The sequence below is a fragment of the Polistes fuscatus genome, unplaced genomic scaffold (genome assembly GCF_010416935.1).
Source record: "Polistes fuscatus isolate 324 unplaced genomic scaffold, CU_Pfus_HIC Scaffold14, whole genome shotgun sequence".
NCBI classification, from domain to species: domain Eukaryota; kingdom Metazoa; phylum Arthropoda; class Insecta; order Hymenoptera; family Vespidae; genus Polistes; species Polistes fuscatus.
In genome coordinates, this window is record NW_025113042.1 from 4,340,214 (window position 1) to 4,353,468 (window position 13,255).

Genomic DNA, 13,255 nt, shown 5'->3' on the forward strand with positions numbered 1-13,255 from the left:
ATAAGATAATAACCATTATAATATAGATCGTGAATTATGATTAATTTATAAAATCAGGATTTTTCTTTTATTAGTATTTTGAACGATTCTTAATTATATTACTTTTAATATACTTATCGTTAAAACTGGTTTTATTTAATATAAGTATATTATTAATGTTCATAAATGTAACGATAATAACGAAATTATTATAGATTTTATAATTAGTCTACTAGACTTTATAGAATTTCTATTTCAATAGATAGAGACAGTTAACGAGACCAGTTAATAATTACGTTTGTCATTGAGTCGACAATAGAAAATCCGAGAGCACAAAGATCCGAGTAGTAGAAAAGTTCAATTCTGCATTTGACAGTCGGTTGACGATTGTTTTCGGGTATGCGATCGATGTCAAAATTGAGAATACAAATTTCTCTTAATAAAAGAAGTAATTATTTGTATTATTTATTACAATATTGAAATGAATTCGATTAATTTTCTCGATAAAGATGATATTCATCCATGAATAATCTGTCATTCGACAATTTTCCTTTTATTTTCTAATTGAAATTGTTTTTGCGATGAAAAGTAGATCTTCCATTTGCACTTTGTTCAAGTCGAATGTTTTACTTTCTGAATTTGTAAGACGAGAGAGAGAGAGGGAAAGAAAGAAATGTAAAGAAAAAACGCTGCAGGCTATGGTGACACTAACGATCGCGCTAAAGGAAACGAGAAGGATGATAAAATAAGTCTCGATTATCCTTGGGTGAAACTTTATATAGGATACCAGTGATTCTTCGTGAGTGACGGACGGATGGGGGCGGGGGGAAATAGAAAGAAACGGAGACAATCAGAAATAGTAAAAAGAGAGAGAGAATGAGAGAATGAGGAGACACGAATTATACGTTTTTATTGTGAACCTTTGAGAAAACTTACTGTATTCTCTCATCTAACGAAGAAGAACTAGAAAGAAAGAAATAAAAAAAGTAAAAAAATAAAATCACCGAAAGACAGGTTAGAGTGATGCATTGTCCTCGACTATTGTGCGACCATTTCTTTTATTTCTCTTTCCCTCTTTCGTTTTCTTTTCCATCCCCCTTCTTCTTTTTTTTTTTTTAGTTGACGCTTATACACTCACGAAGATGTTTGCATCTTCCAGTAACGGGTTTCTCCGTTCTATCTAAAACGACAGCTATTGTAGTCGCGTAAACAATTTACTAACGCGTGTGACACTCGCTTTATGACCTGCGTGAAATGGGAAAACAGATTATAGAGATAGGAAGCGAGAGAGAGAGAGAGAGAGAGATAGTGTTCTAGTTTAACACGACAAAAGATTTTCCTATTCCTCGAGGCTATCTTCTCCTATAGTCGAAAATTCTTCGACTAAATAAATATTCCAAGAATCCCCGGGCAAATGAAAAATTCTTTTCCCAACGTAATATCAAACTCCAACCCATTTGAAATAATTATAAATAAATGGAATAAGAGCGATAATAATAACAATAACGATGATATTAAAATAAAATATAGATGGTATTTGAACGCAAGCGAAAAAAGTATTACGATTATTATGTCGAAAGAAAGTAAATAATTCTTTCCAACTTCGAATAATTCTAAATGCACGTAGACAAAAAAAACGAACAGTAATAATAATACAACGATCTTAATTACGAAACACTACTCAAAATCCATGCAGGATTTATGATTATAGTTAATTCGTATATAATATAAAATTGATTACGTTTGAATACTCGGTTGGGATGCGTGTACACGTGTGTAGAAAAAAATGATGTCAAAAATTTCAAAGTAATTATTCAAATACGCGAAAATACGTGTCCTAGACGTTTTTACGCGTCGACAAATTTTCCCTAACGCTCCGCGAACTAATCACGAACCTTTTGCAATAGAAGACGTCTCTTTACGGTGTAGCAGAAAAAAAAGAAAAAGAAAAAGAAGAAAAAGAAAAGAAGCAAAGAAATATAAAGGAAAGAAAGAAAGAGAGAGAGAAAGAGAAGAGAAGAGTAGGTGTATCTTTTCATAGCAAGAAGACGCGTGAATACTTAATAACACGTTCCGTGTGCGAAAGCCATTAGAAGCAGAGTCCATATTCAAGTACTAGACGAATACATTAACGTACCTTGAATCAAGACATCTCCTTTCCTCTCAACCCCCTTCGCTCACCTTCCTATTCCTATCTTTCTCTCTCACTCTTATTCTGTTTCGTTCCTAACGCACACCTTGCGTTTGTTTGTCTATGAATTCAAAAATATACACGCGCGCGTCTTATATGCATACGTATACGTGTATGTACGTATATATATATATATAGGATGTGTATATTATATACGTATAAATTACAAAGGTATAGAAATGAAGAAAATATACGCATCCTATATACATCCTTGTATATATTTTCTATATTTATGTATTATATAGGTAGAGAAACGTGTTTGTTACAGGGCTCTACCGGAATCTCCCACGTTTGCTTTAAAAAAAAAAAAAATAAAATTATTTTCTTCTTCAGTAATGAAGGTGCGCGCGCAAGCAACTCGTGTACCTCTTTATGCGTATCACTCAAGAATAAACTTTATGCACGAATCTCGTCGATCGTTAACGTCGCGACGTTTCCGTTTCTTTTCAAATCTTTTTCTTCCTTTTTTTATTTGTTATTTTTTTTTTTTTTTCATATCCTAGGAACTTACGTGTGAAAAGTTTTTAACAAGATTTTCTTCAATTAAAATACGTGACATGAGAGATATTTAAAATAACGAGTCGTTGAGTGTCGAATAGTTGTTCCTTTTTTTTTCTTTTTTTTTTCTTCTTCCTCTTCTCGACAACAAAATTTGCAAAAATTAAATACTATATATCCATATTGAAAAAAAATATTAATTATTATTTTAATGAAGATATACGTTAATACGAATTTAACATTAACGAGGGAAAGCATGATGGTAAAAAGATTAAAGTATCGTTTCGACTTTTTAAAATCGAATGATATTAGATGAAAAAAAAAAAAGAAACTATGAAGGTACTTTAAAAAATAGTACTAGGACGGAAGTTCTCGTTACGCTTGAAATTTCTTACCGAACTTTCTCTCTCTCTCTCTCTCTCTCTCTTCTTGGCGTACGTTTCTAAAGGTATCATCGTCCTTTTACCTCTATCTATTTTTCTCTCTTACACTCTTCCCATCCTCTTTCTCCTGCTCCTTTTACTTTCCACTTCACACGCCTCTTTCAGTCACTCTACCGTGTAAAGAGCTTTGACACAACAGGTAAGCTTGAGTACAAGTTCGGCTAGAGTTCTACCATTAATCCTTGAAACGTCGTCGTACAAGAAAGATAGGAAAAACGAAAGAAAGAGACAAGAACATACACACACACACACACACACACATATATATATATACTTAGATAGATAAGTACACATACAAAAACTCGTACATTTGTTTCTATATGTAATTGCACAAAGAAATACTATTAATAGAATTAATTCGAGTTTTCTACTTCATACGAAATTCTATTATTAATTAAAAGAAACTAGTAGTGATCATAAATGAGAACAGAATAAATGAGAAATAAATGATTTCACTTGAATATTTATGGGAATTAAAAATATATGATATAGGACTATCGCAAGAGGTGTTTAACTATCGTAACGCGAGTGGTTGTTCCTAGTGGAAAAGAAAAGAAAAATAAGGAAAATAAGAAGACTTGGAAGATTACAGGAATGAAAAGAAAGAAATAGGAAGAAGCAAAGTTCGCGGGTTTGCCATTAGAGCTAAGCGCTTGGAGTAGTACAGGGCGTGTATCAAGGTGTATACTCGTCAGACGTGGTATAGTGGAAAATGTAGTCGCCATTAACAGTAATACTTTTCTGAAGACGTTAGGCGTGTCAGACATTTTCTTTCGAAACGAAAAGAAAAATAAAAAATACAAAAACAAAAAATGAGAGAGAGAGAGATAGAGAAAATCCTGGAAAAAAATATACACCAAAAATATTCGTATATATATATACAGGTTGTCCCAAAATTCGTTTTATCTAGTAAAGAAAAAATACGAATTTGAAGTTGCAGTGTTGTTAAAAAAAAAAAGTTATAACCTGCCACGATATCTGGTAGAAAATACAGAAAAATTGTACATCAAGAATGATTGCGCGCGCGTATATTTTATATATAATTTATATAGTAGATAAAAATAGAGAGAAAAGAAAAAAAAAAAAGGTGTAAGAGAAAATAGTCGGAAAATATATTCGCCGCAAATGTTTGCTTATATATATATATACGTGTTTAAAAATGTATATAACTTGTATATAAGAATCGTGAGCTGGTGCATTTTCAACGAGAGAAGATTTTTCTCCTCGTTTGCTGGATCGAATTTCGTAAATTTTCTCCGACGATTGCCACCACGACAAATGAGATAGATGGGAGTTTCTCCCTCATCCAACGGGTCCACGACCGCAACATCCGTTCCATCTCTTGATTCCTCCTTCACCCTATATTCCCTACTTTCAGGTTCGTCACCCATTCCCGAGCAACGAAATTATATTATATGAGATAATGTAATAGCGCAAAGTGTTTTCTCCTAATATTTAATTCGTGCCTTCTTTTATTTATATTTATTTATTTATATATATTTTCTTCTTTATACGTTTCTATGAATTATTAATAAGCAGATAACGGATAATCTATTTTCTATAGAAATTTTATTACGCTTATAATCGTTCCCCAAATATTCGAATTTATTTTCTATATTCATTGTGTGTGTGTGTGTGTGTGTTCGTACGTGTTAAGGAAATGATCGGACAGACGTTTTATTCGAGTTCGGATAAGTAGAAAAGAACGTGTAGTGGAACAGATTTAACAAAATGCGGAAAACGATGTGACGATAAAAAGAAGAAAAAGAAGAAGAAGAAGAAGAAGAAGTAGAAGAAAAAGAAGGGAAAAAAAAAAGTAAAGAGTTCTCTGATCGAGAACGCTTCTGGCGTAACATTTCGTTGGTGGTGTCCTCGAAGGAAAGAAACGTCGTCTCAAGGGAACAACTCGGATATCTTGCTGGATACAAAAAGTCTGAGTAGACATGAAAAGATAGAAAGACAAAGAGAAAGACAGCGAGAAGGAAAAAGACAAGGAGAGAAAAAAGGAGCGTTTGTGTACGTGTGAGAAATAAGAGAGAGATGTACAGGTGTGTGTGTGTGTGTGTGGGTGTGAGTGGGAGAGAAGGAAAACGTATGCAAGAAGGAAAGAATATTTGAAAAATAGAATGAAGGGAACAAGAATACGTAAGAAAAAGAAAGAGAGAGAGAGAGAGAGAGAGATAAAAACTATCAAAGTCACGTGCAGAACGTGTTATCCAACGGAGGGTTACCCTTCCACCTGAAAGTTTCATTGCCAAAGGGAGAAGCCTTTCGCAGACGCCGAGAGAAGCGTTTTTGGCTCCTTAGAAGTCGTTAATTGTTACGTACGAGTTTCTGAAGGATAGAAGGAGAGACTAAGAAAGAATAAAAGAGAAAGAAAGAAAGAAAGAAAGAGAAAGGTCTTCTTTACGAGCACAGGTTACATCATCGGCTAGGTTTCACAATTTTATAACCGGAAAAAAAAATGCTTGCTGGTCGTCAGTCACTTCGAACTTTATCCGTTCTTCTACGCTTTAATCGACTTCTTTTAATGGTTCTAAAGTCAACGGGAAAGGTTATCCCGCTAAAAGGAGCGAAGAAAAGTTTTCAGAGAAAGAGAGAGCGAATTGAAGGTTGGTTGGATCGTAAAGCTTGTCTTTCGCGAAAGCTATTAATTGCACGCCAGGTAAATAAATGAGTTTACTCTTTTTTTTTTTCTTTTCTCTTCTTTCGAAACCCTAAAAATCTCGAAAATTGCGCGAGTACCTAAATAGAAATAATATTTGAAAATAATTCGCAGTTAAATAACTCTTTGAGGTTTCCAACGACACGGTTCTACATTTTATTTAAACATAATTTCATTGGAAAATATTGATTAAATTTGCGAGAATCAAATCATATTTCGATCGTCCAAATAACTTCGCTTGGACTTTGTCGAATTGCGGAATGCAATTTATTTCTTTTTTTTTTATCAACGAGTTTAATTATTTTCCAATTTCATTTCGTACGATATATCGCAATCTCTTACGTGGTATTTTATTCGCGATGAATATTTTTGTTAAAAGCTCGAAATAACTGAACGCGAAAGAAGTTTCATTTCTTTTTTACTTTTTTTCACATCATAGATTTATTTCTTCTCACTTTTAACGAAACGCTTTGTAAGTTTTATTCAAGTAATCTCTGATGAATATGTATGTTTAATGTAGGGAGAAAATCATAGGTTTCGAGTGCTCATTAAGCTTCAATGTGTATGATACAATAAAGTTGTATTCTCTCCTACTTTCTCCTCTCTTATAGTCGCACGTTCAGCCGGACGCGAAGACACTTCATCAGGTCTATGCTCGTAATTACGTAGAAATTTCGTCTACGTTCTTATACTGAATAATTAAGCACGGCCACGAACGGAGCCGTATGAGTGGTCTTTCTCTTTCTCTCTCCCTCTCTCTCCCTCTCTCCCTCTCTCTCTCTCTTCAACGTTAAAGCTATTACAGTTAAGACCACGAGAACAGTATTTCTGCCATTAATGAAATTTATACTAGCTTTCCTACATTAACGATACAAAGGAATATATTCTGAAGAACGTTGCATTATTCGCTCAGTCGTTATAAAATACTCTCGAAAATAAATGCGTTGTGTGTATCAAATTTATAAGCTTATTTTTAACATATTTCTAAAACAATTTGTTAACGTCGGTATTAGGGAAATAATTTCTTTTTACAAACGTATTTCTCTCGCGTATAGTTTGGAACGTTACCATTTAATATGCAACCTTTCCTTCAATTTTCATTTTCAAATTATCCACGAGCAAATATTCGTTATTTCATAATGAAATATTTAAATGTAGATTTTCCTTGAATAGAGAATTTTCGAAAATATTCATTTCTTTCTAATTTTTCTATGATAATATTACATTTTAAATATACCTATATATTACGAATTAATTGAATTATATTTTTATATATGCGTATAAAATACTGTCAACCTTTCATAAAAGTATCGAGCGTTGCTTCGGTCTAAAAAATTACTCAAAAAATAAGTAGAAAGAAAGAAAACAAAAAGCATTTCGTTTTTATGTTTGCGTACATCTTTCTCCGCGTACCTGCATTGCGGATAAAAAGATTACCCTCGTATATGTACACACACAGACACACATGTGCACAATGCATGAGGAAATAAAAAGCAAAAAAAAAAAAAATGAGAATAAAACAGATTACGAGAATCGCGGATAAGTAATAACGATTTCGAGTTATTCGTTCAGGTTTGAAAGAAGCCTCGAAAGTTTCGTTCTACCAATGCGAATACTTGATTGGAAATCGAACTTAACAAAGGGATATGCAGATTTAGTATTAAACCTACCGCTCAGAAAGAGAAAGAGAGTGAGAGAGGGAGAGATGTTGGAAAAGGTCGGATAGGAAATCTTCAACGAGGTTTCTCTACAAGTCCGGAGAATTTACATATAAACTCAACGGTAAGTCCATCATTTAAGGAATACGATATTCCGAACGTGATCAATCGAGAAAAGACCCAAGTAGCGAATCGTCCTAAGCGACTTTACGCGTGTTATGACGATTTACCTATGCAAAAACACGAATAGATTACGAGAATCCACTATTTCCATAATTATTATTATCCCAAGTATTAACGATCTTACATCTATATGTTAAACGATTTCTAAATTTATTACCATCGTAGAAAATTCGAGAAAATATATATCATAAGATAGGGTCAATAGGTTGGGGGGAGGAGGGGTTCAATTATATTATTAAAAAATTCTCTAGATAGGATAATAATAAATATAAAAAATCGATTTGTATCTACAGACAGTAGTCGTAACTTAAAAATATCATTTTAATTTAAATAATTATCTATTAAATAAATAGATAGTAAAATATGAGTAGATTAAAAAGGAAAGTATTCCCCTTTTTTTCCATTATAAATTCCATATCGGTTCATTCATTTTAAAATACCTACTTCTATTCTATTTTTTTTTTCCTTTCTTTCTCTTTCTTTCTATTTTCTTTTTAATATTTTTTTTCTTTTTTCAAGCGTCTCCACTAGACATTGAAATATGTTGGTACATACGAGAGATGCAGAATTTCTCGCGGGTACCACAGTTCTTTCTCTCTCTCTATCTTTCTCTTTCTCTTTCTCTCTCTACGAAACGAAAAGCATATGCATCGGTGGAGTAATAAACGCATCGCGAGCGTAGCTGCAAGTATTTTTTACATATATATACACTTACACACGCGCATATAGACATAAATATACGTAGAACATCTCGCTAGAACGGTGTTCGTTTCCGCACGCTTTTTCACTGAACGTGACGAGATGAAATCTTCGTCGCGATGGGCTCGTAAAAATAAAACTTCCGACTAGCGAATATTTCGTATATCGAATTGGTCTACTTTCTTTATCTATCTATCTATCTATCTATCTATCTAGCTAGCTAGCCTTTTTTATCTTCGTTTCTAAAGAAAGGAAAGAATAAAGAGATAGAAAATATTCTTTCTACCGGGCTTAATCTTCCGTAAATTTTTTCTTCTTTTCACGTTGAAAAAATGAAAATGTAACGTAAAATGCGATACGCGTTCGGAGAAGAAACTGCGAATGGGGGAGTATTTTTATTCTCACTCGCTGCGTGAAAATAATCTCGCGGTTGTTGTACGATATATATTTTTGTCGAATCGAAAATTAATTCTCTCGAATCGAAGGATTTGTCAAGAGAGAAAAAGAAATATTCCTATGCACGCGTTTATCTCTGTTCATTTCTACTTGATTATTTTCTTATATTGATATTTTATATTTTAATCGATATAAATAATGCACAAATATATAAAAAGAAGTTACGAGTCTCTCTTTTTTTTTTTTCATTGTACAATATGAAAATATTTTTGATTCCAGCTAGGTTCATTAATGACTCATGTCTTAATTACTCGAAAGTCGGATAATTTAGACTGAATAGTAGACCACTCGGTAATTTACGACTCTCTTAAAGTTTCCTTAGTTTTACCTAGTCGCACAGAGACGGGTTCTGTCAAGCGTGAAGCAGTAAGATCAACTATAGAGTTTCTTAACACTTCTTTGTAATGCAAGTATTCAGATTAAGTGAAGTACCATTTAAAAAGATATGAATTTTTCAATGAATGTTATTCGATCGAATGTAAAAAGAATTCATTATCGATGATACGCGATATTATTAATTAGGGATATTATTTATTAATGGCTTTTTCACTTTATTACAATACACTTCTATTATTCGAATAGCCTTACATTTCGTATTGAAATAATGTTTAAAGCAAAGAGTCGATATCTTTCATCGCGCGTTAATCATTTATTTCTAAATAAAATCGTACATTTTCAACGGAGCATTAACAGCCCCCTCGCATTGATCCCGGATAAAATTTGAATATTACAATTGGAAAACAAATAACTATCCTTTATTCAAAAATATACATAGACAAATGAATGTATTTATGAGAAAAAATAAAGAAGAGTAGGAGTGATAAGTCGAATGAAATAGAGAGAAGAAGAAGAAGGTCTACCTCTCGTCGTACGTCCCTCTGCATTTCTCATCGACCGTACTACTTTTGCATTTTTGCTGAGTTAGCTTTGCAGTCTTTCAAAGAAGGCATTGAATTCGCGTTTGAATTTTAAGCGAACTCTCCAGAGAAAAAGAGTGAAAACGGGAGAGAAAGAGAGAGAGAGAGAGAGAGAAAATCGGTTGGTTTTCTTCTTCACCAACCTCCATGTCTACCTCCTTCACGATGACCTCATTCGAATTAAGGCGCAAAAGTTCTCCGAGAGAAGCTTTTAATAATTTTCACTGGGTGCCACTGTCTTCCAACGTTTTGTCTTTTGCACGTTAAAACCAGCCTTCCTTCGTCTTCCCGAGGTTGGACGTCGTGAGAGAATTCGCAATCGGCGACCTTGTTGAACGAACCAATAGAAAAATCACGTTCGAAGGAGGAACAAAAATTTATACGTATATAGATATATACAAACTCGGAAGGAAAATCGAATAAAAAATGGAAAAAGGAAAAAAAGGAAACCTTTAACGAAACGACGAGTAAAAAAAAAAATTAGGAAAAATGGAAAAATAAGAGGAGAACAGGTGTAACTGTAACGATGAAAATATGGTTTGGTTTTGTTTTTCTGGTTTGCATTTCGATACGCGCATAGTTGCAACGTGGAAAATAACGATTCATCCTTTCAAATTGTTGATTAATTGGCTCTTGACGAGAGAACGCGTATCAGCGTCCAACAACAACGCGTTTACCAAATGTTTCCGAAAATCAACCATGAGATATTGGAATGTGCTTAGCGAGTTGCCCACCCTCATTCTGTTGATCCTCCTCCAGTTCTCAGCATACGGCCAACTAGATTCGTTGGAAGGCGATGTATTATGTCCACTGGGAGAAGTGAACACCACCAGAGCGCAGAGAATTTCACGAGTCCGATCGATCTCCTCTTTCGGGTTGTTCGCACGACAGGAATTAGAACGCAACCTTAATTCGACGAAACGTGGGAGGGTGGTGGTGAGGAGGAGGGTTCGGAAAACTCGGGGAAAAAATAATAACATGGAAGTTGCAAATATATTTTTCCCTTTGAACGAACTCGATGCGATATTGTTTCTCGTTATCTAAACGGAACGATACGTTTCTTCCGTCAATACATTTTTTTTCTCCCTTTTATCCCAGTATCTAAGTATACTCGCATATATCGTGCATTTTCTTTCAGAGTAATTGCACTGTTAAATATTTATAATATCTAATGAAATTAACAGTTATAGCATAATGTTTTATTATCTGCTTTATAATACGATTAATTACATTGATTTATTGTGACGTATTTCTACATTCGTGTTAAATAAGAGCAGCTGTTATCCCTTTTTGTTATTGTCTAAGGGTGTCAGCAACTAAAATCCATCGAAGATTTTCACTCGCTGTAACAATATTGTTCTACGAAGTAGCTCGGAAAGTGGAACAGTTATTATTGGTCTTGGAACAAACAAAATGTAACCAACGTAGCATGTTGAAATCTGTACGACGTGCCATAATTGTAGGAAAATTACGAATGATATTACATGGACACTTGACACAGAATCTATGGTCAACTGACAAAAACAAAATACTATTATATATATATATATATATATATAGTGGATAATTATTGACTCGGTGTATTTAACTAGAATATTACCCACTAATAACCAGCACAAACAAAGATTGAGAATAATGGATGACGCATGAGTTCTCGTATTATGTGTATTTAAGTTAGTTTATGATTCAAGAGTATACGAAATGACAAGGTGTCTTTTTCGTTAGTCAAGAAATACGACTTCCGAAAGATGAACGATCGTTATCCGAACGAAAGGTAGAATATTTGTCACCGTATAAAACGGATAGAATGGATGGATGGATGGATGGAAATATTACAATAAGTAAAATCATACTTTTAAAAAGATCCCCTTCAATGACATATTGTAGAATAAGGGATTTTACAAGAAAAAAAATAAAACCTCCAGCAGAAATATATAGGGAGAAGAAAAAAAATAAGAGTAGACGGACGATATTCGGTTGGGTGGTAGAAATTTGTTGGGAAAAAAAAGAAAACAAAAAAGCTTGGAAAAGTTTAAAATTACCCTTTTCACTGGGATACACATGGCTCGCTCGTTGGTTGGTTGGTTCGTTCGTTCGTTGGTTCGTTCATTCGTTCGTTCGTTCGTTCGTTCGTTCTTGAGAGAGAAATAGAAGGAAGAGAGTTTTTACCCAAAGACAAGACATGATCGATTGTGACGTATTACCTTCCCTCGGCCTGAACAAGCTTAAGAAGAAAGAAAGAGGGAATGAGAGTGGAAGGTAGAAGGTGAAACATATTGACTTTCATTATAAAAAACGTTAAGATCGATTTTTACAATGGAACCGTATCATCTATTTTATCTTATATACCTACATTATTATAACTCTCGTATAGGGGAAATATCCTGGAAATATTAAACTTCGTGATATTGGACAATCAATTTTCATGAAGGAAAAAATAACAAAAAGAAAATGAAATTATTTTGATATTTCGTATAATAAAAATTGGCGCGAGCTCTTATCTCTTTTCAATTATCATAGAGAAGCGAGATCTAATGAATATTAAAATAAAATAAAATGTATGTATCGCGAATAAAGCATAATATAAATATTTAATAGAGTACACGCGTAATCCCATTGTCAGAAACGATAGTACTACGGTAAATCCTAGAATAGGGGTGAGAGAAGTCCCCAGTTGAGCACTTCGTAAGCAAGATCGAGCTCTAAATCATTAACCACAAGCTAGGAATTGGGCTAGTGCTCAACAAGGACAACGAACGTTGATCTACCCTCTTCCCGTTATATAACTATGTTAGCCGAAATAAACTAGATTAACGGGGACTAGCTAGACCGAGAGAAGTTGACTAACTCGAGCGTAAAGGGACGTTTCGTGGCTTTTCTAACATCGATATACGAAAAATAAGAAGACGTTTATTGCGACAATATTTTTCTTACCTTTTCAAAAGGAGAAAACTTTATAAAGAAATTTTCTTCGAACTTCTTCTTCTTCTTCCTTCGATAAGAATGATGACAAATACCTAGACGATCTTAAAGTCACTTTGTTGATTTTCAATCACTTGTATTCATTTCTATCCAAATGCGAACAATTTTCACAACACAGTACAGTTTTCTATATATATATAGGTGTGCGTATGTGTACGTGTATGCGTGGTACGTGTGCGTGTATGTAAATTAAAAAACCGTGTATACGGATGAATAACAAAAAAAGTAGATAGAAAATTGTATGACAAACTACACCTCGAAGAAAACACACTAGGATTATTTGATGGGAAAATTCCTTTTTTATTTGTTGTTTTTTTGTTTTCTGGTTTGTCGGCGCGCAAAGGAGAATACGGAAATATATGTTCGAACACTGAGGAGGATTGAACCCTTTACGGATTTGTTAAGCGCGCGCGCGCGCTTGCGACAAAGGGCCGCGCGCCTCGAGCACGAAACGTGAGTGCCGTTGAACAACGTCGGCTGATGCGAACCACGGGATTGGAGCAAACGCGCAGGTCCTACGAATCGTCGCGAAGTCGCGCGCGCTCCGACCCTCTCAGGTACACACAACAGGAAAAACTACCACC

General features: G+C 34.1%; 1 long non-coding RNA gene across 1 annotated transcript in view; it reads right to left on the reverse strand.

Moving 5' to 3' along the window:
• The window catches only part of LOC122514176, a 51,704-nt gene extending 39,885 nt beyond the window's left edge, over window positions 1-11,819 (reverse strand). The window contains exon 1 of the long non-coding RNA XR_006302977.1: window positions 11,732-11,819. This is a non-coding gene — a long non-coding RNA (uncharacterized LOC122514176). The remainder of the gene's footprint in view (window positions 1-11,731) is intronic.
• Window positions 11,820-13,255: the final 1,436 nt, after the last annotated feature.